The sequence below is a fragment of the Stenella coeruleoalba genome, assembly GCF_951394435.1.
Source record: "Stenella coeruleoalba genome assembly, chromosome: 15".
NCBI classification, from domain to species: domain Eukaryota; kingdom Metazoa; phylum Chordata; class Mammalia; order Artiodactyla; family Delphinidae; genus Stenella; species Stenella coeruleoalba.
In genome coordinates, this window is record NC_137161.1 from 8,512,403 (window position 1) to 8,529,611 (window position 17,209).

At 41.0% G+C, this 17,209-nt stretch overlaps 1 protein-coding gene across 13 annotated transcripts in view; it reads left to right on the forward strand.

Moving 5' to 3' along the window:
* The window catches only part of ZNF217 (zinc finger protein 217), a 198,779-nt gene that overhangs the window by 144,427 nt on the left and 37,143 nt on the right, over positions 1-17,209 (forward strand). For 9 of the 13 annotated variants that reach the window (XM_079946456.1, XM_079946455.1, XM_079946457.1 and 6 more), the window contains one exon: positions 14,929-15,030. The gene's annotated coding sequence lies outside the window, so the exon portion shown is untranslated. Of the gene's footprint in view, positions 1-2,226; positions 2,309-9,617; positions 9,717-14,928; positions 15,031-17,209 lie in introns of those variants that run through there. The other 4 variants (XM_079946460.1, XM_079946458.1, XM_079946448.1 and 1 more) reach the window with 2 other exon arrangements.

Genomic DNA, 17,209 nt, shown 5'->3' on the forward strand with positions numbered 1-17,209 from the left:
GGTGCAAATTTTTCATATATTGCACACTTCCATGATTTTACCCAGATTAGTCATTTCATAAAAGTCTTTTTTTTTTTTTGGGGGGGCCGCATCTTGTGGCATGCAGGACCTTAGTTCCCCAAGCAGGGATCTAACTGGTGCCCCCTGCATTGGGAGCACCGAGTCTTAACCACTGGACTGCCAGGGACGTCCCATAAATCTCTCTTTTTATCTATTTGAATTTGAGATTCATAATGCCAAAGACATAAGAAATCCATGGATCTTACATCGGTGATTCATTTGGCTGCGTTTGCTTACTGTATTTTCTTTTAGTTGAGGTTTGGGTGAATGGAAAACATCCTGTCTAAGGTGGAGAGAAAGAAGGCTACTTTATAGAGAAGGGATTGGCATAGCCTTTTGCATTCACGGTGTTTGGCTTTAGCAGTGTAACTTTCTTTTCTGTTTATTTATTTATTTATTTTTGGCTGTGTTGGGTCTTCATTTCTATGCGAGGGCTTCCTCCAGCTGTGGCAAACGGGGGCCACTCTTGATCGCGGTGCGCAGGCCTCTCACCATCGCGGCCTCTCTTGTTGTGGAGCACAGGCTCCGAACGGACAGGCTCAGCAGCCACGGCTCACGGGCCTAGTTGCTCCGCGGCACGTGGGATCTTCCCAGACCAGGGCTCGAACCCGTGTCCCCTGCATTAGCAGGCAGACTCTCAACCACTGTGCCACCAGAGAAGCCCTAGCAGTGTAACTTTCTTACATGCAGTAAGAACTTAAAAGTTTACTGAACTCTTTCATACGATGAAATCATTTCAACTTTCTCTCGTGGGGTTTACATTGAGTTCACTTTAAGATGAGAGCCTTCAGGTCTTTTCATTATCCACAGAATGAAGAGCTTAATTAAATTATACTTGTCAGAGCATTTGTATGTGTTCTTTAGTGGTTAGCAACTTGATAATAATGACAAGTTTTAATGACCCGTATAAGTTCTGTATATTTCAGTCATGTCCCAAGGATAGCTTTTCTTCCTCTTGTTAAAATTGCATTGCAGTATCCATAGAGTGAGTGTTGCATTTAAAAACATGTGTGTGTCGGACTTCCCTGGCGGTCCATTGCCCTTCCAATGCAGGGGGTGCGGGTTCCCTCCCTGGTCAGGGAACTAAGATCCCACATGTCCATGCAGTGCAGCCAAAAAAAAAAAAATGGTGTGTGTGTGTGTGTGTGTGTGTGTGTGTATAAAAACAGAGGCCTTTTATTTTCTCACTTCCCCTTTAGAAGGAGGAAGAGATAAATCATGAGAACAGGACTGATATTAGGAATTTGGTCCAAAAAAAGAAGGTTCCAGCAAATGCTGTAAAGTCCATGTAGGTAAAACTTGACTTAAGATGCCTTCTATTTCATCATGAGTGATAAGGCAGTTCAGAATGAGGGCTTTGAAGAATTGTGAGTTATCCAAGAAAAATGATACTTGTTTTCTACTTGTGGTTTATTTTATTGATATCCAAACTTGTTTCATAAAACATGACATATTTCCCATATTACATGTTTAAAGATTGAAGAATATTTCTTGTATATTTAAAACTGTACAAGAAATATTTATGTACATATATTTCTAATATGTATTTAAAATATATAAAAGCTGAAAGAAAACTTTTATTTGTGGACATCCGAGTAACTAGAAAATATAATTAAGCAAAATATATATTTTCCCAAACATCATGGCCAGATCAAATTTGTTGTTTGCTTGGTTGTATTTGTTTTTTCTTTTTGGTTTGTTTCTAGTTTGCTTGTTGATACTGTTTTTGTTTTGTTTTGTTTTTTTTAAGATAGTAGAGTCCTTCAGCTAGTGAATAAAATCCTCCATGTTTTAACATTTTATGGTTTGTTTTATAAGCATTTAAAATGAATTGAAATGCATCTGCTGGTTCAAAGCTAAGGTATCTAGCGCTTACTCTTAAAGATATGTCTTATTTTCTAGCTGAACTGACTTAGCTAGGGAACCACACTTTGTTGGTGCTGCAGCAAATGATTTGACTCAAGGGTTTAGAGGAAATATTAACGGATAGAAATAAAGTGTTGCTGCAGATCAGTGCCACACCCCTTCTCTTTCTCAGTGGGTCCCAGCTGTCTATTGAATTCGAGTCTCTGCAGTGAGATTTCCCCCGACTTTCACCTACACTCCTGTGACTTTAGGAAAAAAATCTGCCTCTGGGACAAAGGTCAATGAGCTAGCTTCATTGAAGGTTTGCAGGCTGCGTTAATGTCTGGAGGCAGCAAAGAATAATGGGTCTGAGCATGGCGCCTAGCTGTGCAATCTCGGGCAGGTGAGTTAACATTTCTGTGCCTTTTTCCTCCTCTGTAAAATGGCATCTGCCCTACAGAGCTGTAGTGAGGATTCACTGAGTTAAGAGATATAAAACGCTTAGAATAGCACTTTGAGACGTGGTGAGCAAGATATAAAAATGTTTGCCATTATTGCGTTGTGCGTTGGTGATAACCCCCCTCCCCCCAACGGCTACAGCTCAGCAAATAAGAGTCTGCTCAGGAGGGAGGGGGCTGGAGCCACTGGGGGAAAGTCATTTACTGAAAGAACAAAGTTTTCTTTTATCTATTTTGAAAATGGAATCCTTCACAGAAGACAGCTCTTCTGCATAGTAAAAATGCCAGTGAAGAAGAGAAAATGCTGATTTCTCCCAGCCTGTGGCACCAGGGAGGAGGGACTTTTAGAGCCAAAGGGACTTTTTAGCTGAGTAATAAAGCAATATTCCTCAGGAACACCACCCTCGTCCTTCTCCCGGTGATTGTAAAACTCTGTAACAGAATGTTCAAGGTCTTCTAGGTATTTTACAAAAATCACTTGAGAAAGATTGCTCCTGAACCATCAATTTTTAACCAGTGCTTACCGGGCATATTCGAAATAAGTGATACCCAAACAACTATTTAATGGTTTGTCATGAAACTCTGCAATTGTTTTTTCTACTGGTGTTAGCAATAAACATGCATTATGAGAATTACAACATGTGAGTTACACAAAAACGATAAGATAGTTTTGAAAACTAATTTTTTTCCCTAAATAACAACAACAACAAAATCACTGTTAAAAAAATGTGAAAAATAAACACACATACACAGAGGAAATTAAAAATTACCGGTGATTATTAATAACATCTTAGTGGATGAGAACGGGTTTTTAAAAAATCCCTCACATGTGGTGCAGAATCTGGAATTTTTTTTAGACGTCGGGATAAAATAAGACCAAAATAAAGTCAAGGAGAAAAAGAGGAAGCCATTCTACACGAATACCAGAATGGAGACCACTTCCTTCTCAAATAGGTTCATCCCCCTTTGTGAAAAAGGACCAGGATCTTCAAAGTAGGGAGGAGAAACAAGAATATCCCTTGGGAATTCTAGGAGTTGAAAAGCACAGGCTTAATGTAAAAGCAACAAGCACAGGAGCTGACAGAGTCTGGATATACAGAAGGAACATGCAGACTCAGGTTACAAGGGACAGGGTGTGCTGTGGGAAGGCCAGTACTCTTTGCCAGAAGTCCTGGATTTAAGTTTGAGCTGTGCAACTGACTAACTTTGTGACCTTAGGAAGGTCAAGGTCTCTCGGAACCACGGTTTCCTAATCTGTGAAATGGGACCACACACTTCCTCTTTCTCCCTTGCCGAGTCATATTAAGATAATGTGTCTGTGAGATCCTTTCAGTAGTACAATGCAAACATGCTGTTCCTGAGGCACAATTCCAAGCTTTTCTGTATTGTTTGGATCAAAACACTATTTCCTTGTCTGCAGTACTTACCTACATGGACTTACAGTTGTTTGTAAAGATGAAATGAGCTGCTTTCCCAGAGCCTGTTCAGAAACCTGGGTGGTTAAATTCTTTGCAGATTTATCTAAAGTCATGTTTTTAAAAATAGGTACCTAGGGCTCCCCTGGTGGCGCAATGGTTGAGAATCCGCCTGCCAATGCAGGGGTTCCGGGTTCAAGCCCTGGTCTGGGAGGATCCCACATGCCGCGGAGCAAGTAAGCCCGTGCGCCACAACTACTGAGCCTGCGAACCACAACTACTGAGCCCGCAGCTACTGTGCCACAGCTACTGAAGCCTGTGCACCTAGAGCCCGTGCTCCACAACAAGAGAAACCACCGCAATGAGAAGCCCGCGCACCGCAACGAAGAGTAGCCCCCTCTCCCCGCAACTAGAGAAAACCTGCACACAGTAACAAAGACCCAATGCGGCCAAAAATAAATAAATAATTTTATAAAAACAACAACAACAACAAAAAAAACAGGTACCTAGAAATACGCTTCCTCAGCTGTCCCGAGGTTAAAGCCGCCTCGCTCACAGTTTATTCCTGACTCGGAACATTTGCTGACTGTTTCTGGACACCGGTTAATGGCCTAAGCTTAAGCAGTCTTGATAAATGGATCGAGAAGTTAGTATTTCCTCGCCAAACACATTCTCATCCTGTACCCCATCTCTGGCCAAATTCTTAGGGCTCTGGCCATAAATATGTAATGCCTCCTAGGAACACGGGCCTGCCTATCTGTGGGCCCACGCCCATCTGCTGTTCCACGTGAAACTTGGAAACAGGCCAGGGTATGGCCAAATAATGACTGTGCCAGAATGTGTTAATCACAGGCCCTCCAGAGCAGGGCGGACAGAGACCCCTCCACGCTGGACCCAGGCGGGCTGGGGAGGCACTTCCGAGCCTGCCATTCTGGTGGGACAGTAACCCTTCCAGGCAGCAGGAGCCTTTGCGAAATTACTGCAGTGTTGAGCTAATTGGGTGCCAGCTCTCTGGATTTAGGCCACGGTTACTGGTTGGCTTTTCTGAGCCTGCTTTTGGCAAGGTGGGAAAGGAGGAGAAAAAAAAATGGTGTAAGCAAGTTTCGAAATCTTAGATCATTTCATGAATGACTCAGTGTTTCCTTTTGGAAAAGTGCAATAATTGACGTTCATTAGTAAGTTAGCTACAAAAAAAAATAGTTCTAAATATTGAGGAGCCTTTTGGGCTATCTGAACACAGCCATCCTCCAATCTTCATTTTTATAGCTTCCAGAGGAATCTCATTCACTCGATAACGTGTACTTGTTGAAAAATAAACTGTCACATACTTCCTTCTTCAGGCTTCCTGTTCTTTCTGAGAAAAGCATTGAGGTTGTCTTTTTCTCTCTTTCTTTCCTTTTTTTTTTTTGATTTGAAAATGCAAAATATAATGTATCAAATTAACACGTACAGTTTAAACTTACATAATGTTATGTGTCAATTATACCTCAATCGAGCTGGAAAAAATATTCAAAATATAAAGGTATTATTCTCCTTTACAAGACTAGTTCTATTCAGACAAGAAGAGAATAGCAACTTCTTTATCTCATACAAAATGAGAAGGTTATACAGTATATTTCTTTAGTGTATGAAATAAATAATGAAGTATGTTTCAAATATTATCTTTAATTCATTTGGGCATATTTCAGTTTTAGAATTAAAAAAACCAAACAACAAAAAACTCTCTTTCTGTCTCTTTCTGTACAAAAAAAATCCTGAAGTTGTAACGAGAAGACACCCATTTTTCCGGCATTAGTACTGTAGAATCCAGCTAAAGAGCTATAAACCCTGAGGATGTCTCCAATGACTCATTACTGGAATAAATGTTTCTAATGTTGAAGGTATGCAAATAGAGCTTAATCGGCGAAGGAAGACTCTGCAATTCAATAAATAAGGTTGAGAATGTTACTGTGGTTACCGTGGACTCTATTTGCATACAGGCTTATCTTGTTTTTAAAGCAGTGGGGGAAAAAAAGAGGAGGGAGAGAAAAATCCCAACTTTCACCGCAGGTTCTCAAAATACAATCTTATAAGGCACCACAGTTCAGGCCCCATTAACAAGCAGAAGAAAGAAAAAAAAATGCTTAGTGTGGAAGAATCCAAAACCCATTAGAAACATTTTCTAGAATGTAGAAGGCAAACAAGACACTAGCCTCAGGTCATCTTACCGAGAAAATTACACAATCAAACTTTTTGTCACTCACGTCTGTGTTAGATCGGGGCTGATTCCGTGACTACTCTGGTCTCAGGAGTCTGCCCTGCTCAGGCTGTGGGCTCATCACTACGTGTGTCCCTGGCTAGCGCTCCAAGCCAGACAGAGGCTCACATTGAAATAGAATAGAAAAAAAACAAAAAAGGAGAGGGGCCCCATAGCGGATTCTCACGCTATATATCAAATCACAAATCTTGCCTCGTTTAATACTGTGAATTAAGCTGGAATCACTCGTCCTCATTTTGCAAGAAAAGCTCAAACTGTACATTTTTTTAAAATTAATTTTTATTTTTGGCTGCGTTGGGTCTTTGTTGCTGCACTGCGCATGGGCTTTCTCTAGTTGGGGAGAGCGGGGGCTACTCTTCGTTGTGGTGCGTGGGCTTCTCAATGCGGTGGCTTCTCTTGCTGCGGAGCATGGGCTCTAGGCCCGTGGGCTCAGTCGCTGTGGCTCGCAGGGGCTTAGTTGCTCCGCTGCATGTGGCATCTTCCCGGACCAGGGATCGAACCTGTGTCCCCTGCATTGGCAGGCAGATTCTTAACCACCGCGCCACCAGGGAAGCCCGAACTGCGCATCTTTGTACCTCCGTGTGAGCACATCTGATCCACTTTGGGCTCCAGAAGAAACTGCTCTCCCATGCGATTGCTCGTCCTTGTGTGGTGGAAGTATTTCAAGGAAATAGACTGGGCAAAGTCCACACTGACTCAGGAAGGGAATGGATTTAAAGCTTCAAAACTTGTCTAAATTACTCATACCCCCGGTGGAGGAGCAGGCGGGAACAGGGAAAGCACATCACAGGCAGATGCCCTGCTGGCGCGAGGCGCCCACGACAGACAGCATCTCACACTGTGGACGCCAGCAAATCCGACATCCGTTTGCCTTCCAGGAAGGGATTCACCGTCTTCCAGGTCCGACGTGCTGGAGAAATGCTGAAAACGCTTAGAGTAGAAACAAATACAAATGCTCTAAAGATTCATTTTATAACCATCTTTACGTGTTTGTATTTTATATAATTAGATAATCTAGCTTTGGAGGCGTTGTCAAGGCTGCTCTGACAATTTACTCGCGGACAGGATGGAACAGGTGTCCTATTTGTAGTTACTGTGCACCACCCCTCCCCAAATGAAGTTTAATTCCGAAGTGGAAAGTGAGAAAAGGGAGCAGTGGTTAAGAACCTTAGGTGCTGAGAAGCAGAGATGGTGTGCTTTTATTTAAGGAGCTTGGTCCCTTAAGATTGCAATGCAGCCATATGTTTTATTGGACTTTAAAAGAAACCTACGGTCGTATTTTTCTACCATGCTAATACCTGCCTCTCATATCAAATTCCAGAGGTACAAAGGGGACACAGAGGAAAAAGCCTAGCCCCTGCCCACTATGCTCCCCCCACCCCCACCCCTTCCCAGGTCCCCTCCCTAGAGGTCTCCACTATGACCAGGGTGAAGATTTTTTAAAGGAGATAATTACCCTGTCAATTTGGTTCTCCTTTACAATGTGAATACCTCTTTTGTGGTCTTTATTCCTGGATAGTTTGCTCTGAAATATCTTAAGATACAAAGGGAAAAAAGAGTTTCAGTGGTATGATGGTCTTTACCTATTATGGTTTTAATTCAGCTGTCAGTGAAACCTTTTTCTTTTTTCTTTCTTTTCTGTTTCACTTTTCGGAGATATTCTGCACCATTCTGCTGACCGAAAGACCAAAAGGAGCTGGGGGCAGGGGTGTGGTGGAGGAGTGTGTACAGCATTTGTGTTTTATAAATATTTATATGAGAAAGAAAACAAGGCATGATTTAAGAAGCTAACGTTTTTAACACATGAGAAAAATCATCGTTGTAAAGGATCAGGTGAAGAAAAGCAGAATAGAACCAAGTACTGTGTCATTTTTAAAAAGCTGCCAGGAAACATACCAATGTTGGAACCATGGTTGTTTCTGAGGGTCATGTGTTGGGTTTATGGGTGTTTTCTTCAGTTTTCAATTTTTCTGTAGTGAACAGTAAGTCCTTCTAATCATAAACATTAAAAAGTGTCTCTTAAGCATTCTATATTGTATCTAGAATGTATCCTCTGGTCTTTCCTCACTGATACTGTAACATGTGTAAACTCTTATAATTAAAATATGGCAGGTGCACAGACCTAATAACAATATTCTTCTGCTTACTGTGGACTTATCCTGAATAATTCTGATTCATCTACTGTGGCCTCTACTGTATCCTATTTACATCTGTTCAACATATATTATGCATACTTTAACCATATAGATAACATTTCAGCAACTATTTGGAAGTTGGTATTTTTAACACTATGCAGGATATTCTGTATCAGTCAGTAAATAGAAATTCAACTTGAATATTGAGGATCTGGTCAGCTTTTCTTAAAGAGTTGGTCTTGACACCTACAAAAAGCCTGAGAATGGATTACAGACACTCCATCTACTAGTCTATAAAGATCCCTGGCGGTAGCTTCTTGGCTCGATCAGCTTAATGATTCATTTATATTGCAATGTTATTTTTCAGTTGTATGCCTGTGTGTGCTTAAAGTAAAAAGGACAAAAATAAGTTTGAGGGGGAAAATACATTTTAATTGCTTTCAAATGTTCCAGTAAATTCAAACCCATATACTCTCGCTCAAGAATTTCTTTGCCAGATTATTACGTACTTGCTTGCCAAATCTCTCTAGTTTTCTCTTATTTTCTTCATCTTAGGAACCATAGAAGATACTATGCTGGCTGGTCAGAAAATGTAAATATTTTCAAAAAACTTAAACATTCAAACGTCATAGGAAAGAGTAAAAAAAAAAAAAAAAATCAGATCTCTACTCCTAAAAACAACTAATAGTAAGAATCAGAAAATAGCAAAACCAATCTTAAGCCCTCAAGAAGAAAGAATATATAATTTTTTCACATTCATGTTTAATTTTGTTATCTTCAACTGTAGTTCCTACTGCAAACATCCCAATAAACGGCCAGTCTCTATGACTAAGGAAATACTCCAACTTATGATGCACCGATAAGGCGAAGAAATATCAACAAGTCCAGGAGGTCTCTTGAGTCGCTATCTAACAGATGGTGGCACCAGCAGCAGGCCCAGCTAAATGACAAGGAGCAGTGGTTGTACCCAAACCATTGCAAGTTTGCTAAGATTATTTCAGCCCATCGAACAACTCCAGGTGGGCACCAGTCACACTGGATTCTATGTGACCAGAATACAATAGAATATACATGAATGGTGGGTGCCTGTTGTTCAAAGAAGTTTTGAATTATTACAGGTTGAAATTCCAGTATTTCTCTGATGAATTTACAGTATTTAGCTGCATACTTGAAAACTCAGAAACACATAAAATCTTTCATAACTTGGAGAAGTAAAGAGGAGGGCACACACAGAGATGGAAAGAGACAAAACTTGAGAGTGAATTCAGATATCTTTTTCCACAAGCAAAAACTCAGATATAAATAATATCCCTAAAATGTTTATGAGAACAGTTCTATTTCAGTCTTGATTTCTTTGAGGGTGAAAGGAGACAGCTTCTTGGGTTCAGGATTCTCTTACAAAATACTGTTTTCTTTGTTTGGTTTTTTTTTTGGCTGTGCCTTACAGCATGCGGGAATCCTAGTTCCCCGACCAGGGATTGAACCTGTGTCCCCTGCATTGGAAGTGCAGAATCTCAACCACTGGATCACCAGCGAAGTCCCCAAAGTACTATGTTTATTTTATTTATTTATTTATTTTTAAAAAATGATTTATGTATTTATTTTTATCTTTCGCTGCGTTGGGTCTTCGTTGCTGTGCGCGGGCTTTTCTCTAGTTGTGGCGAGCGGGGGCTACTCTTTGTTGCGGTGCGTGGGCTTCTCATTGCGGTGGCTTCTCTTGTCACGCAGCGCGGGCTCTAGGAGCGCAGGCTTCAGTAGTTGTGGCATGAGGGCTCAGTAGTTGTGGCGCGCAGGCTCTAGAGCATAGGCCCAGTAGTTGTGGCGCATGGGCTTAGTTGCTCTGCAGCATGTGGGATCTTCCTGAACCAGGGCTCGAACCCGTGCCCCCTGCATTGGCAGGCGGATTCTTAACCACTGCGCCACCAGGGAAGTCCAACTACTATGTTTATAAATGGTTATTTTCAAGATGAAATATCTATGACATCTTGATGTCTCCAAAAAGGCAATATTGGACTTCCTTGGTGGTCCAGTGGTTAAGACTTCGCACTTCCACTGCAGGGGGCACAGGTTCGATCCCTGTTGGGGGAAGTTACGCGTGCTGCATAGTATGGCCAAAAAAAGACAGTATCATGGTCATGGGGCACTTTTCCTGCACCCTCCTAGTGTCTTGTGATATAAGCAGGGAAACTGAGTCAGGGATAGAGTCAAACTGTAGCTCTTATATGATCCAAGAACAGCAAAAGCCCAAAGTCTGTTTAATTTTATCCAGTGCCCTTGGCTCTCAACTCTACTTGACATCATTGTTATTTAAAGCACATGAATTAAAAAAAAATAGTTTTCATCATAATTTATCATGTAGTATTAGAAGTAATTCATTACTCTCTGGGGTCAGAAGGAAAGGCTTTCATTCTTAAGAGACCCAATCAAAGGTTAGTTTACCCACTAAACAGCCTCAGACATTCTCAAATGCCAGAGGATGTCTTCAGAAGAAATAAAATTCCTAAGTAGGCCTTCTTTGCTCCCTCTTAGACCCATAAGAAGGCAGGTTTGCCACTAAGGCAGACACCTGCTTTATCTTGTAGTCTAAGGCTATGAGCTTTTCTTACGTCTTCTTATTTACAGCTAAGATACTTAATTAAAAACTAAATATAAATCTATCAACCTGATGGGCTAAAAGAAGGAGTCTTTGAAAAGACATAGATTAAGGAAGAGAAGTCTGAAGTAGAAAAATGGAATATTGTGTCATAGAGCAGATTTAGGATCCCTCAAACTGCAAAATAATGTTTTCCAAATAGTTTTTAAGTGCCTGTCAAATCTGTCAATTATCTGTCAATTATTTGGGTTATTTTACATTTTTTCAAAACCTCTGAAGTTCAAAGCAAATAATGGTGACAATGGTTAAGTCCAGCATTTACAAGGAGACTGTTTCCAGAGAATTTGACATTTCAATTAAGGTTGCAACAGTGATGCCCCTGCCTTTTCGAAGATGATCAAATATATCACCTTGGAAAACTGTGTAATCTTGTTTGGAAGCCTCCCTCAGACTCTTGCTCCCTATAAGAGACCTGCTAGAGAATTTTAATACAAACCAGAAACTTAATTTAAGTAAATGGTAGTAAAAAAGAAACTTCTGGCCCAGTACTTCGAATCTTTGGACTATTAATAACCAAGAGAACTGTATTTTCAAGTTGGTGTATTGTTCATCTATTCTGCTCCCAACTTTGATCTCAATATTTACAGGGTGTCTGTGAAGTCTGGAAACAAAGAAGGAAATGCATAATATCATCATGAAACTCTTCAATCTGCAAAAAATTAGAATACAACAGAATAGACTAATAGAATGGTATAATCGAATAAAACAAAACAAAAAAACAGTAAAGTAAATTAATAAAGTAAATGAGGGCTTCCCTGGTGGCGCAGTGGTTGAGAGTCCGCCTGCCGATGCAGGGGACACGGGTTCGTGCCCCGGTCTGGGAAGATCCCACATGCCGCGGAGCGGCTGGGCCCGTGAGCCATGGCCGTCGAGCCTGCGCGTCCGGAGCCTGTGCTCCGCAATGGGAGAGGCCACAACAGTGAGAGGCCTGCATACTGCAAAAAATAAAAAATAAAAATAAATAAATAAATAAATAAAATAAATGAAATAACACTATCTATGTTTCCAGACTTTATGGAAATCCTCCCCGTGAACTTGTGGGGTGTGTTGAGCCAAGAGTAGCTTGGCGAAATGGGAAACTCCACTGCAGGAAGTGGTGCTTTTCTGATGCTGCTAATTAAGGAATGTGGAACCCTTCCTTCTGAGTCAGCTTGGCGGTATGTGGATCTCTGCGCTGTTTGCTGCTTACATGATTATTGCATGAAACTTTGGAAATAAAACCAGAGTATCTCACCACTTAACACTTAAGAGGCAGGAGGTGGTATGTGTGTGTGTGTTTTTAAATGGTTCCTAATCTTTAAAATGGTTTGCTGCAGCTGGCCTTGTTATCAGCTGATCATATTTACAGCATAGTCTCAGACAGTGGTGCAACCCACAGAGAGGATTTGGACCATTTATGAGCTCACATTTTAAGCTACCTAGGCTTATCAGAGCATTCTGAGGATTCATTACTATTACACAGCAATAAAGACATCTCATGGGACTGTCAACTCTTAAATTTCTTTTTGGTAAAATAAATGTTAATTTGTTTTATTTCAAAGGTAATACAGGCATATAAGAGAAAATATTTCAAGAAAAATAGGAGGTAGAAAAAGGTCATGCATATCCCATGATCAAAAACAACCATTTAAAAAATTTTAATAGAAATTTTGAAATGAACATAAGAATAGAGAGAATAGTGAAGCCCCCATGCCCAACCTCAGTTCTGCAGTTTCAAGATGTAAAACACATTTGCTTCAATTCTCTCCTTTTTAAAGTTTGCTAAATATTATAAACTCCAACATACCAGGCCATTCATCTCCTATACTCTACAATATATATCTCTAAAAAATATGTCAATTTTTACTAGTAACTCAAAATGCCATTATCACAGCAAACGAATGAACAATAAGCCCTCGGTATCACATGATGCGCAGTCCGTACTAAAATTTCCGCGATAAGAAAACCAATTTCAACAGTTTTACATATTCTTAGATGCTCTCTTTTTGCTTACTAATAAAAAGACATAGTTTATTAAAAATATGATTTTGCATCTTGATTTTTTTCCATTTGCTATTTTAACTATTTCCCAATGGCATTATTTTTTTAAAACTTTCTAATTTCAAAATGGCTACATGCAAAAGTGGGGCATAATTTGGATGATTAGCTATTCCTCTGTGTGTTTCCACATGTATGTGGAGAGAGAGGGTGTGTGTGTGTTTTTCTTCCCCTTATATTAAGTCTTGTTGCCATGAATGTCTTTGTTCATAACACCTTTTCCTTGATTAGAGTTATTTCCTTGGGATTGATTTCAGGAGTGTTATTGCTGCACCTAAATGTATGAACATTTGTAAGGCCCTTGACTTGTCTCACTGAGTTGTTTACAAAAGGACTGTACCAATTTACACTTCCACTTGCAAAGGATGAGAGAGCCTCTATTAAAATGTTTAAAGGCAGTGCTTTTCAGAGCTCTTATAAATCATTGGCTAAGGCTAGCTCATGTGTCATATGGTCATAGCCATCTCAAAATAAATAAATACACATTTTCTATAGCCATAAAAACCTGGCAAGCGCAGACTGCCAAACAACCACAAACTAACTTTGATTAAACAAGGAAACCGGTCTGCTTGTTGAAAATGTGGTAATGAGATAGTTTCCACCCAGCCGGGAAGCCCAGTCGTGGAGGGGGAGGGGAGCCTGCATTTCTTCTTGCCTCTCTACCCATCCTGGAGAAGGTAGAAATGAACAGGTCAGCAATCTCTTCCCTCTACGATTTTTTTTTTTTTAAGCTGAGTGTTTTATTTGTTTCCATATGGCTGAGTTGATGATGCAAAAATACGATTGAAAGCGGGTTGAAAACTAGCAGAAAACTTCTGGTGGCAGGCGTTTCCTGTAAACGCAGCCCCATGGTACCGGGTAACAGAGGATTAAGGCAGAGCCATTTTAGCTTGGAGTCCAAATTCTATTTTGTTTCCTTGGGGACACGTTGTTGTTCTAATTCCTTGACTTCAGATACAACTGCTTCAGAAACTGTTTATTTCTGTTCATAGACTTCTTTTCTTTAAAGGACATAGTTACAAATCATTATAGCAAATTCAATTGTATCTGTTTGGAGAAATTTATGTGACAGAGTTTTTGGTTTTTTTTTTTTTTTTTGGAAAGTAGAGAGAAAGAAAAACTATCTCGTTACTGTTGTGTTTATGGGTGAGGAAAAAAAAAAAAAGAAGGAACTTGGTAAGAAAATGCTTAGCAAGATGGTCTTTAAAAGCCCAGGATCTGAATCTTTAATTCTTTGCTTTTTCTTTTCTTTTTCTTTTTTTTTTTTTAAAGTTCAGGAAAGATGGTCCTATTATCCTCATTTGCTTTTATACTGTTTTCATCCCACTCAACGGCGCTGAAGCTGTTCCTCAAAGCAAGTGGGAACAAAACATAATCTCTTAAAATATTTTTAAGAGGACATGCAGGCTTGGTATTTGTAAAAATATGTCAACAAAATGTGCTAACGACGTTTGAAAAAAAGTTGTCAGAGAGGCCAAGGAGATTAGTTAAGTAGAAGGGCTGATTTAGGACGGGGAGACGGATGGCTAATGTCGTTTTGGCTGACATTTACTGAGTCAGTTTTAAGGTTTTTAAGGTCTCATCACCATCAGCCCATTTAACCCTTAAAGGCGCCTGATGCATTGGGGACTATCATTCCCATTTTACAGGTGAGGTAGAGAGGCTAAATCATCGGGCTGATGTCCCCCAGCAGCTGAGCAGTGGAGTCAGGATTTGGATCCAGGAAGCCTCTGGAGACTGTATTTTATTCAGTTCCGGTTTCTGGGAAAACTTGCTGTGTTAGTGTTGGGAGCTGCTGCAAGTGAAGTGGTGAAGTAGCTGGTTTGGGATTAACTATGCTCCAGAAATTTAGGGCAACTCTCTGATCTTTAGTCTAGACCCAGGGATTTTTTTGGTCACTCTATGCCTGTCAAGGGTATGGTTCAGACCTTAATCTCCTCTCCAGCACTTCTCCCAAATCCCAATGTTCTATTGGAGGGCGTGGCTTGAGAGGGCACACCTAAAGTCAGGAGATTCTTCTGTTCCACATCCTTTCCTGCTGCCACTCACCTCTGACCTCCTCCTTCAGGGGTCGCTCAGGCCTTGCTTGACCTTCAGTTTGGAGAAGATGCCCAAGGAACACTGAAAGGTGGGTTGTCTCCGAACTTCCTGGAGGATCACCCAGATTGAGGTATGTATCTTTTTTTCCACGGAATTCCACGTACTTAGTCTACATTGGGTGGGCGCTCAGATGATTGAAAGTGACTCAGTTCTGGAGAGGACAAATCTCTCACCTCTATAAACACACTTCTCTTCTCCAACCCATGAATAAATACCCTGGCAGGGTCCTGCAGTGGGTGAGTTTCTGTGACCGTGGGCAATAATCTTCATTATAATAGTGTGTCTTAATTAAATGTTTACCATGTGCCAAATTCTCTGCAAAACATTTTACAGGTGAGGATTTATTTATTCCTCTTAGATACACTTGTCAGTGAGTATTCTTACCTCCATCTGTAAAATGGGGAGAACAGAGGCAAAGAGAGCTTAAGTGAGGTGGCAAAGGCGGCACAGCTGGGTAGTCCAGAGTCTCGGTTTGAACCCAGTTTTATGAGCTCAGCCCTTTAACCACTATCCATATGACTGCTCGGAGTTGCAGCTTTCTAATCTGGGCGAAGAAGGTACTGACTCTGCCTGGGTATCCAGTAATGGTGCATACAGTGTGCTTGGCCTATAATAAGTACTTAATCAATGATCCCTATTATTACCCTCTAGCCTCCTAAGGCCAAGGTAAACAACTTAGGGTGAAAAAGAATGGCATGTGGCAGCATGGGGTTTGGAATTAGACGGGGCGAGAATTTCACTTCATTTTTTTTTATTTTTTATTTTTTGCGGTATGCAGGCCTCTCGCTGTTGTGGCCTCTCGTGTTGCGGAGCACAGGCTCCGGACACGCAGGCTCAGCGGCCATGGCTCACGGGCCCAGCCGCTCCGCGGCATGTGGGATCTTCCCGGACCGGGGCATGAACCCGTGTCCCCTGCATCGGCAGGCGGACTCTCAACCACTGCGCCACCAGGGAAGCCCCACTTTAGTTTTGTTGTAGCACCTCAAGGAAGTCAGAGAAGTTAGTAAGTCAGAAAGCAAGTTAACCTCTGATGGCTGTAGTTTCCTCATCTGGCAAATGAATTTAAATATACTTAATTTATATATACATTTACATTTCTATATATTTACATAAATATAGGTAGGTTATCAGAACTAAGTAACAGCTTGATTGGATACATTAGATGTGGAGTCAAGACTCTGGCACATAGCAGGGGCTCAATAAATTATTTTATTTCTCCCTTCTTATCCTTTTTATCTCTTCTATTGCTATTGTCCTCGTTATTGTTGTTGTTATTGTAAACGTAGCCTGAAAATATGAACACAGTTAAATATCTGAGTGATTTCAGCAAAGGAGACTACTTGCTTTACTACTTTAGAAGTGCTCTTAATTTTATCATCTGTTTAATCAGCCTCTTAATACCCCAGCCAGGTCATCATTCCTCTGCTCAAACCATTCAGTGGCCCTCAGGCTCATTCAGATAAAAATCCTATCTTTACAGAGTCCCAAAGGCCCCAGGCAATTTATATGCATACCCTCCATTCTCATTTTCTGAGTTGTCTCTTCTTACTTCACGCCAGCCACTCGGCCACCATGCTAGCTGCCTGGTAGTTCCTTGAGTCACTGGATACACACTTCAAGGTCTTTGCAGGCCAACCTTTTAGGCTCTTTCCCCAGAACCCCACATGGCTCCCACTGCAGCCCTATTCAGATCTTTACTCAGACGTCTCCACCTATGAAGTCAACCTGCAGTAGACTTTTTTTTTTTCTTTTGGCCACTTCTTGGCATGCGGAACTTCCCTGACCAGGTATCGAACCCGCACCCCCTGCAGAGGAAGCGCGGTCTTAACCACTGGTCTGCCAGGGAAGGCCTGGACTAGCCTATTTAATATCCCCCCGCCTCCCACACCTACCCGTTCCGTTTCCTGACCCCTTCGCTCCCCTTATTTTTCTCCATAGTACTTACTTAACACACTAGAATATTAAATGTTCACTTTGTGAGGATAGGCGTTTTGATCGGTTTGCTTTCCTGCGGCATTCCCAGCACCTAGAACAGTGCCTGGTACACAGTAGGTGCTTAATAAATGTTGAGTAAGAGAGTAAATGCATGAGTGAATGAAAGAATTCAGGGAGCATATTTATTTAATTAAATAGAACAGCTAAATATTGAGACACTTCCTGTGTGCCAGCAACTGTGACATGGAGGAAACTGGCCTTCCCTTCAAGGAGGTGTGATTCATTCAGGTGGGCTAAGCGTAATCCAGCAGATG